This window comes from Malus domestica, chromosome 05, assembly GCF_042453785.1.
Source record: "Malus domestica chromosome 05, GDT2T_hap1".
Classification (NCBI taxonomy): Eukaryota; Viridiplantae; Streptophyta; class Magnoliopsida; order Rosales; family Rosaceae; genus Malus; species Malus domestica.
In genome coordinates this window covers 15,710,076-15,722,808 of record NC_091665.1, presented here as the reverse complement: position 1 = coordinate 15,722,808, position 12,733 = coordinate 15,710,076, and the positions used below count along the sequence as shown (strand labels likewise).

General features: G+C 37.4%; 1 long non-coding RNA gene and 1 other non-coding gene across 3 annotated transcripts; both read left to right on the top strand.

Moving 5' to 3' along the window:
- The first annotated feature begins 3,696 nt into the window (after positions 1-3,696).
- On the top strand, positions 3,697-8,363 carry LOC114823306 (uncharacterized). 2 transcript variants are annotated; one of them, XR_011581294.1, is made up of 6 exons: positions 3,697-4,156; positions 4,249-4,321; positions 4,411-4,493; positions 4,592-4,770; positions 4,858-4,969; positions 8,143-8,363. It is a non-coding gene; the product is annotated as an uncharacterized lncRNA (long non-coding RNA). The 2 variants fall into 2 exon arrangements; XR_003771417.2 differs by having other exon boundaries at positions 3,713-4,156; positions 4,858-8,363.
- LOC114823312 (small nucleolar RNA R71) lies at positions 7,633-7,737 on the top strand. The gene has a single exon (XR_003771421.1). It is a non-coding gene; the product is annotated as a small nucleolar RNA R71 (small nucleolar RNA).
- Positions 8,364-12,733: the final 4,370 nt, after the last annotated feature.

The window sequence follows — 12,733 nt, the reverse complement described above, 5'->3', positions numbered from 1 at the left end:
TGTGCTCCCTTACGTACCCAGAGACGAAGAGATGACGGTTGTGAGGCTTGGATCCTAGCAGCAAGTCTTCGTCGGTGAAGTGGATTTCGTCCTCAACGGCATAGCATATGGCACATTCATGTGGCCGAAGCTTCAAGCCTTCGTTCTTGCTTTCTTGCACTTCGTGGACGTCGGGACTTGCCAAGACCGCCGCCAATGCTCTTCGTATCTTCTTTGGCAATCGTAGCGCTTCCTCGACGCTAAAGTGTATCGGCAGGCCTTCTTTGGGTGTGAGGGCAATTTCTCCTTCGATGGCGTTGGCTTTACCTTTTGAAGGTTCTTCCATTTCTACTTCGACCATGTGACATGCATCAATAGTGCACTGTTGGAAAAAGTCCTTCAGGAAGTACTCGTGCAAGGAAACAGGAATACGTGGCTCTTGCTCCGTCCCCAAGCCTAAGCATTAACAGAAGAATGGATTGGTAATAAAACTCATAAAACCTTACTATGGTAAAAACTAGTATAGGAGAAATGTGAGAAGTATGCGTTAAGTCAAAACTATTCGTCTATTGAATTAGACGAACGCAAGTAGAAAAGTCCATAGGAGTATAACTAGCCCATGATAGGTGCCTCGTTAAAACTTAGTTAGGTAGTAAAAACCCAAAGGTAAAAATGCTCCTAATTGTAGGGAAAAAGAATACATTGAGATCAAGTGAGTATGTTTTTGGATACTCCCCCTCAGTTTGACAAAACTTCCAAAAATGCGAAATACAGGCAATTCAGATTAGATAATGTACACATACTGATTCATTGGACGAGCTTATTGATAGGATTTTTACTACTCATGTTAACGGGCTTAAATCTCCTATTTTACTTGCAAGAATCATAAGGTTATTGTAGTATAAACGGATCTCGCAAGGTCGTCTCCACAGGGATTATTAAATAATTTGAAACTAATCAGATTTCATTTAATTATTGTAAAGTAGAAGTTAAGGTGATTGATTTTATAACCTAATTAAAATAAAAACGAAATTAATAAATTAAAATAAACAATATGCAATATTAGAGCTAGAGAGAAGAAAACAGTTTTGGGAGAATAAAATTAAGAAAGCACTAGGGTTCCACCATCACCTAGCAATCCTATGAATTTTTACCCATTACTTATGATCTATACATGCCACTTTGAAGGTTAGATTTTCCTAATTCATATTTTACTTGGAACCTCCAACATAGAACGTATATCTAACATGCAACCCGTCCGGACGTTCGGATCAAATCTGAACATGAAAGACTCATTATGCTTTATGAAAATCCTTTGAAAAACCATGCAATCCTTAAGACATGATATTCATCCTAAGTGAAATTACAATTATTAATCACAAGAAGCCAGCGTCAATTTCAGGGAACATTCCGACCAAAATTGCATCAAATTATTTTTTTAAAGATCCTAATGGTGATCAGGCATTAAGACAATTAGATAGTTTTTATCCCGGTGATTAACAATTCAAAGTATGCAGCAATCAATCATAAGCAATTAAATAAAAATCACATATTCATGCTAAGGCTCAAGGCTTCGCCCTAACAAAAGAAATTAGTTCCGCATATTCATAATTGAAATCATAGAAAATATTCTTAAGAAAAGGATTGAAAACACCTTCAAGTAGAAAATCTCCAAAACCTTAGTAATTCTCTCTGTCTCCAAAGTTGCATAAAATAAAGCGTAGTGAAAAACTGTAGACAGCCAAGCAATATATTTGCTAAGCCACCACACAAACCCTAATCCCCCATAAAAAACATAACCCTAAATTAAAATGGTAAAATTCGTCCAAAATCTGAACAGCCACGTTTTGGACCCATAAGCTACTCCAAAACTGGCCCAATATAGCTGGATTTAATGTTTGGATTATTCTGAACACTTCTCCAGAAGGCCACAAACCCATCCGAGGTCATCTTGGGCTCCAAAAACGTAATTTAAGCCCAAAAACGTCATTTTCCAGCACTGCGCACTACTCCTTTATTTTATCGCCAGAAAATAACCACTTGGTAGAAAAATCCCAAATTTTGATACGATCAAGCTAAGTGACTCACAAACGTCCTTCAACTGGAATTACTCCAAAATTCGTCCATTTGGTCCTGGTTTTCTCCAGAGGAAGTCAAAAGTTCTATATTGAAAATACAATTCAAAGTATCAAAATTCTTCCAAAATATTAACCAAAATATACTAAGATTAGGGTAAAATATATAATATAAAATCTACTCATCAAATACCCCCAAACTTAGCTTTTTGCTTGTCCTCAAGCAAAACAAGACTCAAACAAAAATAAAAACTTAACTAGACAACTAGCTAAAACTCAACCAAGACAAAACTTCCACCTTCAAGTTACAATCCATAGCAAATTTTAAAAACTAGAACATCTTTTCAAAAGTTCCAACTAATCCCACCACAGAGTCTAAGCCATTTAGAATCAATTAGAAAAGAATTCACAAACTTCCTTTGGTGTAAAGTGAACCAACATAGTTAAAGAGCCTCGACTAAAACCCTTACCTCTCGTCATTATTTATTTCACACATAGTAACTTTAAATATAACTCTCTTTCTTTTTTTTCTCTTTTTTTTTCATATATAACTTTTTTTTTTCAGTAACAGTAGTGGTTGTGCAATGTCGGTTCACTTAAACTTTCGATCCAACCCATGTAGCGAGCTTTAGGTCAATGACTCCCAAACCACTAGGGCTTTAGGGCACTAGGTGTAGAACACCCCTAAGGACTTATTAACCCGAGCTGAAAAGGCTACGAAACCAACTAACCACCCTGCCCCATGCCAAAATTCTACCGTTTGATGTGAGAATCGCTGCTGATTAGGCAGGACTGGCCCGGTTACTAGGCAAAACCTCAGGTGAGACAATTATTACTTTATTCATAATAATAATTGACTTTACTTAAAACAAAAATTAAAAATAAACTTAGACTAAAAGCAAGTGTTTCAATCTCACTCCCCACAAACCCTGTTGGTGCGATGTGCAAAGTTCAAAGTATAATTCATGAATTAGTGTCTAAGCAACGATAAATAGCAAAGACTCTAATGTGGGATTAACCTTCACCATGTCCATTTGTTCTAACGTTTAAAATAATCTATGGATATTAACTTAACAAGAATGAAATTTTTTAATGTAAACTGACACAATAATAAAAAAAACAAAAATTTACTTTCCCACCCCCAAACTTATTTCACACTTTGTCCTCAAGGTGTGGAAAAATAAAAGAAAATAAATTAACAACTTTACAAAGAAAATGAAATATTAAAACAGACACCAACTAAAGCTATGAATAAGTACAAAAATAGGACAAAGAAATGACCAAAACGACATGACAAGGAACAAAATAAATAAAATAAAATAAAATAAAGGAGAAAAGAATGCACCTGATTCGAAATCAGGTCCTAGGGCCATGGGAAAAGATAATGGTGTGCCAACCTTTTAGCCTTGACAAAGAACACGTGGCAGCCATAGGGTTTGAAACCCAACGTGCAAAACAAAAATGCCAATATAAATATTGGAGTCCTTTGAAATTAATGGGATGCAGCTGGCATCCAGATTTTTTTAAAGAAAAAAAAATGTCAGTCATGGCGCCCAGTTCATTTAGATATTACCAAATCCATGTGCACAGCAGGTGTGCACCAAAACGGAGCACCAACATTGGATTCTCTGCGAGTTTCGATTACCGAGCCAAACAACTCCATTTCTGAGGCATTTCAAAACCCTCACTCATTAGATCATGGAAACATTCAGATTTGCACACGTGTCGTGCATCCGGGTGGGAAGTTCCTTAGGATTCCAACTGAAAAGCTCCATTTCTTCCATTTCTCTCAGAAACCATCTCTCTAAAATGAAAAGACCTCTCTGTCTCTCACATTTTTCTCTCATTTCCCCAATTCATCTCTGCTCTCTTCTTCATTACTCTCAAAAACGCAAAAACCTTATGTCTTTTTAGAAATCAGCCTCATCCTCTCTCGTATTTCTCAACCTCATTTCTCCCTCAGCCGCTCAACCACATACGCGTGCGGGACCTTCTTTCATACAGCAACACAACCACACACACTCTCCTCCGCAAGAACGCCAAAACCAACGCCTCTGCCATGGAAATGGTAGCACATTTGAAGTTTAAATCTGCTCAAAAAGGTAATCTTCATCCCTGTCCTTGCTGAATATGTGCGCAGTGGATGATTTTATATGTTAAACATTATCTCATGCTGATATGCGTCCTTTGCAAGGATGTGGATCTGCCGACGAAGCCAAGAAGAATGACAAACAACATGCAAGTAGCTCAGATCCGAGACAGAAAGGGTAAAATTACTAGCCTCCATAACTAATCTCTCACTGCATGTCGCATATAAGCTGCATCCGGCATTTGTAAAATCTATGCATCTTGTCAGGGTGCAAAGGTCGACGATCTGGAAGCGGAACACTGACAATGAAAAGGAACACTAGCTACAATGCAAATCTGGTGCCTGCAAAGGTAAAAATCTTGTACTCCGTAGGTGAATGAACCCCATGTTGTCAGAAAATAGCTTCAACACCTCTGCATGTAATTATAATGATGTGGTATTTGTGCAGAACACTCAGAGCCGTGACAGATCTGAGAGAGAAATCTCAAACTGAAAGTCCACTGGATCATGAAAATCAAAGTGTCATCAGTCTTTCTGTTGTGAACTGTGCAGGATGACAGTCTGATCCTGGAACAAAGGGAGAGAACAGGACAGCTCGGACATCACAGATCCACCTCCCATACGAAGGTAAAACTAATCCGGGGTTGGGATGAGTCTGATCTACAAAAATGATATTTATGTCCTAGCATGGTTTCATTTTGTTGCTATGTGCAGGGAAGGCGGATCCATGATAGATCCGTGGGAAGTAAAATGGATGGACAAACAGCAGCTTCAATAGACAAAAATGACACAAGCTTCCAAGAGCCCAGATCGGTGAATCTGGGAGGTAAAATTTCATATCCTTGCAAGTTGAATTGTTGTATATCTGGTAATAATAGCTGTACTCAGTTATGTGGTGTATGGATCTGTGATTTAATTGTGCTTCCTCCATGCATCGCAAAACTGAGCTGCAGAAAATTAACTGCTCTAAATTATGTTTCTGTGCTAGATCTGCAACAATCTCCCCCAAACTTGCATCTGTGAATGACTGTTTATGTTGACTGCTTTAAATTTCCAGCATAGTGTAGATGTGGTTGATGTAACGGTAGACTTGCTGTTGGGTGCAGGATTCCAGCATAGGATGCGCTTTATTTTCCATGTTTTCAACCTGCAATTAACCAATAAATGCGAATATTAAAAACGGAGTTAAAATCAACATGCGTAAATAAAGAAAGCGACATATTTTTAGATTTTTCATGGTTTTTTGTTTTTTGTTTTTTTTTGTTGAAAACTTAGGTGTATATATATGCATCTAGAAATTTAACTTATATAAAAAAAATCAAACGAACAAATAAAATAAGGAAAAAGTTTAGAAAAATTGGGTTGCCTCCCAACAAGCGCTTTATTTTAAGTCTGTAGCTAGACGTTGCAGAAGTCCAGTGGCTAGATCACTGGTGCCTTTAGAGTTGATGACTTGCCTACACCAAATTTTGCTATGCATGGTTTAAGTTGATGTCTGGTAACCTTAAATGTGAAACCTGTATCCTCAGCTTTGATGTCCACGTTGCCATTCTGAAAAACTTTAGTAACTAGAAAAGGGCCTTTCCATCGAGACTCTTGTTTCCGTGGAGATGATTTGAAATAGGAACTTAACAACCACACTTTTTTATCAAGCTGTATTTTCTTAAAATTTGGGCTGCATGGAAAATTTTCATGTTTTTTCATAGTGTTAATTGGCTGGTCATCATGTAGCACCCTTTGCTGCTGTGGTTTAGGACTTATGCAATCACGAGTCAAATTCGGAGGTTTTATGGACAGATGGTCAATTGATGATCTGCTTATAAACTCGGCCCTTGGTACACCATCCAATGCATCAACATGCATGCATTCTTGCTTGTCACCTGAATGTAAGCTTGCTTCAAACAACTTGAAAACAATGGTTTGATCTTCAACCCGGAATGTTAATGTTCCGGCTTCAACGTCAATAAGAGTCCGGGCTGTTGCCAGAAATGGGCTGCCCAAAATGATGGGTGTTGTCAAATCCTTATCCATGTCCAACACCATAAAATCAGCCGGTAAATATAAATTGTCAACCTTCACAATAACATCTTCAATGACTCCTCTAGGGTAGGTAATTGAACGGTCAGCCAATTGAATAATACTGGAGGTTGGCTTCAGCTCACCTTCACCTAAACGTTTGAAAACAGAATAAGGCATTAAGTTTACACTAGCACCTAAATCAATTAAAGCACTTTTAAAATCAGAATTGCCAATAGTACAAGAGATAGTAAAACTCCCTGGATCTTTTTTCTTTGGAGGCAATTTATGCAATAAGACCGCACTGCATTGTTCTGTTAGAATTACTTTTTCAAAATCAACGAGCTTCTTTTTCTTTGTGCAAATATCCTTCAAACATTTGGCATAAGATGGAATGTTCTTGATTGCATCAATTAACGGTAGATTAATTTGAACTTTTGACAAAGTCTTCATAAAATCTGATAACTGTTGATCTTTAGCTTTAGGTCTCAACCTTTCTGGATAAGGCATAGGTGGCTCATAAACACGTTCTGCAGTTTTTGTGGTAGCTTCTGCAGTATTTTCGGATCTGTCTTGGGACTGTCCAGACTCTGCAGAAATTTCAGAATCTGCAAAAATTGCAGATTTAGTTTGGGGTAGTTCTGCTGCCTGCGAATTTCCAACAGAATTTTCATGTCTGTTGCTGTAACTTTTGCCAGACCGTAGAGTCTGTATCACATTGCATTCTTCTCGTCCTCTTGGATTAGGTACTGTTTGACTAGGAAATGTACCCGTAGCTCTTTCTGAAACCTGTAAAGCAATCTGCCCCATTTGTTTTTCCATGTTTTTCACTGCTGCCTGTAGATTTTGAATTTCTTGAGTGGTAATATTTGCCAATTTTTCAATTGCAACCTCCCAAGCAGCCTTAGGTGCAGCAGGTTGCTGTACCTGCCGTTGAAATTGAGGTCTTGAGTGCTGATCCTTGTCCCACTTTAAATTAGGATGATCTCTCCAACCTGGGTTGTAGAAATTTGAATACGGGTCATATCTGGGACGTTGAAAATTATTAAATGAATTAACCTGCTCCGCTATAAACTCCGGATAAGCATCTTTATGTGGACAGCTCAAAAAATCATGATTTGTCAAGCTGCAAATGCTGCATGCAACTTGTAAAGGTTGTTGTACGGCAACCTGTGAACCCGAAATTCTTTGTAATAACATGTCAAATTTTGCATCAAATCTTTCAAGCTTTTTCTCCATTTTTTCAATTTGTGCCGACACGTATGGTGAACCATTTGACATCTCAAAAACGGATCTAGATTGTGGCTGCTCAACTGCCCATTGTTGGGTATCTGCTGCCATTTTTTCAAATAATAAACAAGCCTCTTGTGCATTTTTATCTTTGTACGAACCTCCGCATGAAGCGTTGACAAGAGTTTTTGTAGTCATATTTAACCCTCTGAAAAATATATGCATTTGATCAGTAGTGTTAATACCCGAATGTGGACATTTTCTAATCAACTCTTTAAACCGCTCCCACGCCTCATGAAACTCTTCATTTGATTTTTGGGCAAATGATAAAATCTGAGTTCTCATGTCAAGAGTCTTCGAAGCTGGATAATACTTGTTTAAAAAAATTTCACTGAGTTGGGCCCAAGTTGTAATGCTTCCAGATGGGAGTGTGAGAAGTCATCTCCTTGCTTGATCTTTTAGAGTGTATGGAAACAAACGAAGCTTAATAGATTCGGCTGAAAATCCCCTCACCAAAATATTTTTGCAACCCATAAAAAATTCTGCAATATGCATATTAGGATCATCAGATGATAACCCATGAAATGTAGGTAGAATATTCAACATGTGTTGTTTTATTTCAAATGAAGACCCTTCCTCCACTGCTGGATAAGTAATGCAACTTGGTATATTTGTGGTATGGGCTGTCAGTGAATCACCCAGAGGCAGACCAACCTCTGGAATTACAAATGCCATTTTTTCTTTGCTGTGCAGGTCCCCAGAAAAGAATGATTGCAGAAAAGTCTCCTGCAGAGGACGAACCCTCTGCAAAGTTTACTCCTTGCGTTTCCTCCTCAAATTCTGCTCAAGTTCTGGATCAAGTGGAATCAATTTCTGCACTGTTGAAAGGGTGTTGACCATGCACAGATTTCTGAAATCTGCACTGCTGTACTGTTGTAATCTGTAAAAATAAAATAAAAACGAAAATTAAATTTTTTTTTTGGTTATATGTATAAACAGCAATAACTAATTGAAAATCTGATTAGTAGGGATTATTAAATAATTCCCGGCAACGGCGCCATTTTCTTGATAGGATTTTTACTACTCATGTTAACGGGCTTAAATCTCTTATTTTACTTGCAAGAATCACAAGGTTATTGTAGTATAAACGGATCTCGCAAGATCGTCTCCACAGGGATTATTAAATAATTTGAAACTAATCAGATTTCATTTAATTATTGTAAGGTAGAAGTTGAGGTGATTGATTTTATAACCTAATTAAAATAAAAACGAAATTAATGAATTAAAATAAACAATCTACAATATTAGAGCTAGAGAGAAGAAAACAATTTTGGGAGAATAAAATTAAGAAAGCACTAGGGTTCCACCATCACCTAGCAATCCTATGAATTTTTACCCATTACTTATGATCTATACATGCCACTTTGAAGGTTAGATTTTCCTAATTCATATTCTACTTGGAACCTCCAACATAGAACGTATATCTAACATGCAACCCGTCCGGACGTTCGGATCAAATCTGAACATGAAAGACTCATTATGCTTTATGAAAATCCTTTGAAAAACCATGCAATCCTTAAGACGTGATATTCATCCTAAGTGAAATTACAATTATTAATCACAAGAAGCCAGCGTCAATTTTAGGGAACCTTCCGACCAAAATTGCATCAAATTACTTTTCTAAAGATCCTAATGGTGATCAGGCATTAAGACAATTAGATAATTTTTATCTCGGTGATTAACAATTCAAATTATGCATGCAATCAATCATAAGCAATTAAATAAAAATCACATATTCATGCTAAGGCTCAAGGCTTCGCCCTAGCAAAAGAAATTAGTTCCGCATATTCATAATTGAAATCATAGAAAATATTCTTAAGAAAATGATTGAAAACACCTTCAAGTAGAAAATCTCCAAAACCCTAGTAATTCTCTCTGTCTCCAAAGTTACATAAAATAAAGTGTAGTGAAAAACTGTAGACGGCCAAGCAATATATTTGCTAAGCCACCACACAAACCCTAATCCCCCATAAAAAAACATAACCCTAAATTAAAATGGTAAAATTCGTCCAAAATCTGAACAGCCACGTTTTGGACCCATAAGCTGCTCCAAAACTGGCCCAATATAGCTAGATTTAATGTTTGGATTATTCTGAACACTTCTCCAGAAGGCCACAAACCCATCCGATGTCATCTTGGGCTCAAAAAACGCAATTTAAGCCCAAAAACGTCATTTTCTAGCACTGTGCACTGCTCCTTTATTTTATCGCCAGAAAATAACCGCTTGGTAGAAAAATCCCAAATTTTGATACGATCAAGCTAAGTGACTCACGAACGTCCTCCAACTGGAATTACTCCAAAATTCGTCCATTTGGTCCTGTTTTGCTCCAGAGGAATTCGAAAGTCCTATATTGAAAATACAATTCAAAGTATCAAAATTCTTCCAAAATATTAACCAAAATATACTAAGATTAGGGTAAAATATATAATATAAAATCTACTCATCACTTATGAAAAGTAGACCTTGTCAATTCTTCATGAAGAGACTGGCCAGGTTGTCCTTGGAACGGATTTACTTGACTTTAATGTTTTGATGCTCTTATTGCTAATGTGAACAAAAGAGTTTCAGTGTAATGTACTTAGTGTTGTCTCTTTTGAAGTATCTCTTCTTAATTTGGTTGATACATGCTGCATTATCTTAGAATATGGTCCTTTACTGCTCTCAGCCAGAAGCATTCACACGTAGCTTCATGTAGGGTGAAAATCTTAGCATGGTTTCTAAGAAGTCACAACTTCTTCCTCATCATCTTTAGAATGGAAAAAAAATCAGGTGTGGAACTTCAAGCTCTAAAACTTCTTCCTCATCCTCTTTAGAAAGGAAAAAAAATCTCGTTTAGCATTTAGCATCACCATAGAAGCAGTCGAAGGCTTCAGTTTATCCTCATTAAAATGATGCAATACCTTCTATTATAGTTTAACTGATGAACCAAAATTCCATCCGAACAATGCTCGATCTCTAGGCTATGACAGTATTGAGTTTTTCCAAGATCTTTCATCTCAAATTCCGTATTTAAGTGCACGACAAATTTTCAAGCTCTTAAGGAATCCTAATGAGATTTATGTCGTCGACATAAACAACAATAATTGGGTGAAGCAATTAAGAAAATATAGCCTAACTTGGGCTTTAGCAGAGCACAACCCAACATAATTGGGTGTGTTACGAAGAGTGGAGCCAAAATATGGCTTTCGATCGAGAAAATCGTGGCAGCCCAACAATGTTATGCGGCTACAGGCAATGGGCTTAGCCAAGTTGCAAAAGGCAACCCAACATGTTCTGCAGTTGCAGCAAGGCACATGTGATGGGGAAATGAAGCCCAACAGATGGATCAGGCGTGCAGGCTTTTCCAGTAGACCTGTAAACGAGTTGGGTTTATCAGGTTTGAGTTGGGTTTAATCCAACCCGTTAAACTAATGGGTCACCCAAACCTGACCCGTTAAGCTAACAGGTCATCTGAATCCAACCCGTTAATCTAACAGGTCACCTGTTAACACTCGTTAACATATATATATATATATATTTTTTTTTTTTTTTTTTTTTTTTTTGCATTCCAATGCAACTGTACTTTTAAGCGATCCTCACGCTACTGGAAGCGATATCATTTCTAACTGTGCCCTTTGGTAGGCATCATTTGATAAATTTTTTGGTCTGCTCACCAAGTATTGCCTGAGTAAGTATGAAACTATAGTATAATCAATATTTACACAGAGTCAGCAAAGCGCAGAAGTTATTGGTTTAGAGGCTACTAAGGCAATACATCGTGAAATGCCTGTGGAGCTTCTGTGTGCTAGTCTTCCTCACACAAATGAGCATCAGCGGAAAACCTTTTGTCAAATTTTGCTCATCGATCAATGCCCATTTTTGGTCTTAAGGCCCATGGTTGGAGCGGATGTCGAATGAACTCTGAATTAATGAGGGGATAATAAAGGACTTATAAGTTTTTTGAAGAAAAAAAACACAATCCATCTTTGGTTGGCGATTCTTCCATCAATATGTATGCCAAATTTGGTCACTTGGACTATGCCCACCAACTGTTTAATGGAATGCCCAGGAGAAACCTTGTATCTTGGACTGCTCTCATTTCCGGGTACGCCTTATGCGAGCAACCCCAAAAGTGAAATTACTCAAACATCCTCAACTAACTGGTGCTAACGGATGTTAATGAGTCTAACAAGTTGACCCAAAGTGAGCCGTTATTTAACGGGTTGTTAACGGGTTCACTTGTTAGCGACTCGACCCATTAAGCATTCAACCAAATACTAATATTAATGAGTCAGGTCGGGTCGGGTTGGGTCCAAAATGCCAGGTCTATATACAAATACCAATTGTGTATGCATAAACATGCTCATATGAAATGTACAATACAAATAATAATAACATTATGCAATAATAGACTGGGGATTTAAGCATCAAGGGGAATGTTTTCATGAAAAAAGTAGGCTTGTAAAATATCAAGTCTGTGTTTTAGGAGAACATGATTGGTAGAAAACAAAAATGAGCCTTTGAATTTGTAGAAGAACCTTCTCCATGAACCATCAGTTCCTGATTGTCAACAAGAGTGTGCTGATAACGTGTTGTATGCCTATTTAACTGAAGAATTATAGAGCACGAGAAAGGGGTGCGACACACAAAGCAATAGAGAGATTTATTGAATTTTGATATATGTGTTATCTCACCCCATTATGCTTTTATTTATAATAGTAGGGAAGGTAAATTCCTTACCCTTGAGGTATTACAACTGAATCAGGACACTACTTAAAAGATATAACCGAATCCCAATAGGATATACACAATCTCATCAGGACCCTTGAGGTATTACTAACCTAATTTGGACTACAATAATATATAAATTTATTTATTAATCTTGTAATCTAAGTTTTCGATGTTGCAAACTTATCGTCTATTTTGTGTTATAGCACATGCTAGTAACTATGCATAACACTAACAATTTTCTCTTGAAATGCAGTGTATAATTTACTTCCTTACTAGATGCACCCCTAGGGTTTCGAGCATCGGTTTCCAGTTTTGGGGTACTATGTCTAGGCCCTAGAGAAGGTCCCCAAGCCAGGTTCAAGTCCCTGACGCCAAAGTTTTAAGTTACAAGCATTGAGTTTCGGAGTCCAGGGTTATTGAGCCGAGTCTCGAGTGACAATATTCTCAAGCCAGATTTCAAGCATGAAATCTTAGGTCGGTATGAGGTCGAAGTTGTTGAATAAATTATCTCAACTTTTGGAATGATTGGTTTTCTCAATTCACTTTTGAAGTACCAAACATGGGGTTGAATTA